This window comes from Acipenser ruthenus, chromosome 32 (genome assembly GCF_902713425.1).
Source record: "Acipenser ruthenus chromosome 32, fAciRut3.2 maternal haplotype, whole genome shotgun sequence".
Lineage (NCBI taxonomy): Eukaryota > Metazoa > Chordata > Actinopteri > Acipenseriformes > Acipenseridae > Acipenser > Acipenser ruthenus.
The window spans coordinates 678,360-682,364 of NC_081220.1; the positions used below are offsets into that span (position 1 = coordinate 678,360).

Genomic DNA, 4,005 nt, shown 5'->3' on the forward strand with positions numbered 1-4,005 from the left:
CCTAGAGGTTACTAAAACAATATTTAGTCTAGCAGTTTCTATAGACAGACTTGTGGTATTGTTCTAACATGGAACAAATATAATAAGTCTCAAATATTCAGTTATGAAACTGAACTATTTATAAACAAAGCTTTTATTTTTAAAATTGTGAAATTGGTTAGTTAGTACACAGCTGGGGATTATCCTGAGTACCATATTAGCTAGTCTGCAACTTGGTATACAGCTCCATACTAAATCTACAAGTTCATTGCAACCTGGGTCTTTGATTTCTCTTCCAGTTTGACAACAACCTCCTGACTTATGAGAATGAAGTGCTGTTCACATCTTACCGGTAAGGATTGCAATGAAAATTAGTATCCTTGTGGTTGAGGCTGAAACTCTCCTAACCCCATCTCCTCTTTCCAGGTTGAGAGTTGCCTGTCACTATCTGGTCAATGACACCAAGGTAGTACAGTTCTTGTACCAGAATAATCCTGCACCTGTAGTCCAGCCTGGCTTGGGGGACCTTGCAGTCATCATGCGGCTTGCATTGGGTAGGACTTGGCAATTGAAATAACAGAGATGCTCTAGTAGCGTGTTTCCAACTATAAAATTCTCCCTTGAATCTCTGCAGATTCAACCTACAACGACTTCTATGGAGCTCGGGATTACCCTGTTGTGAAGTACTTGCGAAGACCCTTGTATTTTGAGGTAGAGCTCCTGTACAGCAGGGATCCACAGGCTGAATTGTTTTTGGAGAACTGCTGGGCAACCTATTCTGCTGACAGGAATAGCTCTCCAAAGTGGGATGTTGTTGTGGACAGGTAAGATGCTGAAATATGATATTGCTGCTACAAAACCTAGGAGTTGGAGTTGTGGCTGATGTGCTCCTGACCTACTTTCTCTTTCTAGCTGTGAAAACTCTGCAGATGAGTACTTGACCATCTTTCACCCAGTCTCCAGCAATGCAAGAGTGCTGTTCCCTTCCCATGTGAAGAGGTTTGAAGGTTTGCTGCTTGCTTTGCAAGCAGCAAATAATCACTGTGCTCAAATCTTTAGTGAGTTTGGAATGAAAACAAATAACTGCACTTTTGCAAGAAACACTTACTATGATGCAATATATTTGTTTTTCAATTCAGTAATCCTCATTGGATGATGGTCCTGCCTGATCTATTGATGCTTGTTTTGCTTGACAAGGTGTGCTGTCTTTCAGATTTACTTCCACTGCAGTGTTGTGGTATGTGATTCAAACCGGCCATCAGACAGCCTCTGTAGTAGACGGTGCATTCCAGGAAAACAGAGGCTTGGTAAGAGCTCTGTCTGTTGGGGGGAGGGGGGACATTTTGCATGCATTTTTGTCCATTTGTGTTTATGGACTCCTCCTGTAGGTCGCAGTGCTGAAGGGATGGATGGTGGTGCAGTAAAGGCATTTGTGTCTTCTGGCCCAATTGAGCTGAAGAGAGATGGATCCCTTCACTTTATGCCTAGAAGCGGTAATATGTATGATGTGAACACAATTGCAGTTCAAGTAAAATATATAACTATCTCTTTATATTCCACTAACTATTTCTTTCTTCTTTTGCAGGCCAAGTCAATGTGTGGTCCCTTCTGGGAGCTGCAATGGGTGTGTGTTCAGTGGTTGTCTTTGTAGCTGGAGTTGTATATTTTTGGAAAATGCCCAAAAGTGTGTTTTGATAAATAAAAATCTTGCTTGTAAAGACTGTTTGGATTGTGTGGTTTTTTTTTTTTTTTTGGTGGGTGCTTGACTAATTCTACATAGATTTATATATTGGTGTGTCAGAATGGCCATGTTAATGGGATTCTCTCCTCTTACTGCATTGAATGCTTTGCTTGTTTCCTGATCAGGCCATTCTCAATATGGAGTGTTACTCAAGGACTCTTCACTAATTCACTGAGTGAACGCAGGGGCAAAGACTTTCCTTCTCCATTGAGTTGTAACCCTCCTTGTTCCTTCTTGCTTTGACATGCTGCTTTCAGTATGCAAGTTTAGGGTGAAATTATCAACACTCCTATATATATATATATATAAACCTTGTTCTAGCATCACAAAAAGTGTGTAGATTTATAAGGGCTGATTGCTTGTTTTTTTGTTATGAATACAAGTTTGTATTCATTTTGTTCACTGAGGTTAATACGTCTTTTACTGGAAGTGGTCCCTGGTGAGAGCTCCAAGTAAGGTATTAGTTTAACTTTTTTAGTTTTAACACTGTTTACAAATGAGGTTGTGTTTGTTTTTTTTTTGTTTTTTTTTTTTAGTAATTTGAGTTACTGGTTAAACAAACAACTACTTGGCAACATGTTCTCTTCATGTTTGTTTTCACTGTGGTTTATATAGTCTGTTACTGGATCAACTCATTTTACGAAACACGTTCCATAACAAACCGGTACACCTGATGCGGGGAATCTTTAGATCCGCGCACCAGTCCAAACCAGAAGTTCTATTCTTTGAGCTGTTCGGTAAAACAGGAGGACTAGAGAGAGTTATATATATAGAGAGAGAGCTGAGTAAAAAGAACTGAATTCACTACACCCGCTGGCAACCCCTTGTGTAATGTGTTTATTATATAGAGGACGCTGAGTTTGATGCGAGACTCGATCAGACACATTCATATTATTAAACCTGCTCGCAGACTCTCCGGCGCCGTCACTCTGAGTGCTCTTTGAAACGGACTGAGATCGTATTTATATTCATGTTGGGTTAATCAGAGATGACTATCGGCAGCCCGTCTGTAGTACTACCGGAGATTTTAATTGCACAGTTTGTACCGCTCTGTGCAGCGCCGTCCCGTTTGTAACACGGTACGTGAACTGCATTCTGCAAAACAAAACATCACAGCAGCAGCAGCAGCTCCATCTACTGGACAAAACCCAGACATGCACGTTGAAACAATGATCCAGTTCAATATCTACAAAGAATGAACAAGAAACTATTGGCGAAGCCCTGAAAAAGAAAATATTGTACAAAACAATTTAAAATCAAATGTTTAATTGTTAATCTAACCATTTTTAGTTACTGTGGAACTACTTCTCTCAGTGGAAGGTGACACAAATAACAATTATTAAAATAAGGTTTAAAGTCTTCTTTACCAACAACACCACACTCCTAGACCCATTTAATAATAGCAATAATACACTCCAGGGTCTGTGTGTTATCATGAGATATATCACCACTTCCTGGGCGGTTGAAGAACTCCACTTCGTCTAGTGCCTCCCAACGCACCCAAGGCGTGGTGATATTACCTCATGATAACACACACACCCTGTCGTGTATTACTGCTTCATTAATGTAGTCATTAGGTTTATATGTCACATTCCTTTGTTGTCACTGTATTGATTTAGATATTCGGGTTGGATACCTCGGAAGCCAGCGGAACTCCAGCGTTTCTCCGACAACCACTGATAACCCCTCCCGTGATGATCGACGCTGCCATGACAACCCATGACATCACCCGCACAAGTTACAACACGGCGAGTCATTTTTTGTAGCACAGTATTAACGTGTTATTGTTTTCACAAAATAACATCAATAAGATTATCAGATCACCTGCTAGTGTGTACTAAACAAAACCTCAAATATCAGTGAATTGATACAGAGACAAGCCGTGGCACCAGCAAGGGGTTCAAATGAAATTAATAAATACATTACCACATGAAACAGAAATACATCTGGGTATATTTTAATCAAAAATCCATGCATCCATAAATCTGATTATTTATCAAAATAATCTCACAGCTAATTCTTTACAAATCAATAATTTCTATATTTCTCAGAGTGCTAATGTGGTGTTATAGTTTAACATATTAATGGATTTTAGAAATCATCTATGCTAGTCTGCCCCTCAAACAGTTTTAAATATAATTTTGATTTAAATGGCAGGTAGTATATAAATCAATTTCTAAAACAGGTCGCATTTTGTAATTTAAATAGGCCTACGTATGAGCTACCAAAACGTATTTTTGTTTCATGTCGTTATTAATGTATTTACTTATTTATTTGGTTAAACT

The 4,005-nt window shown here is 39.1% G+C and overlaps 1 long non-coding RNA gene across 1 annotated transcript; it reads left to right on the forward strand.

Annotated features, from left to right (window-relative positions):
• Positions 1 to 625: 625 nt before the first annotated feature.
• Positions 626 to 1,663, forward strand: LOC131703248 (uncharacterized). Its single transcript, XR_009309740.1, has 4 exons — positions 626 to 803; positions 892 to 1,286; positions 1,368 to 1,472; positions 1,565 to 1,663. It is a non-coding gene; the product is annotated as an uncharacterized LOC131703248 (long non-coding RNA).
• Positions 1,664 to 4,005: the final 2,342 nt, after the last annotated feature.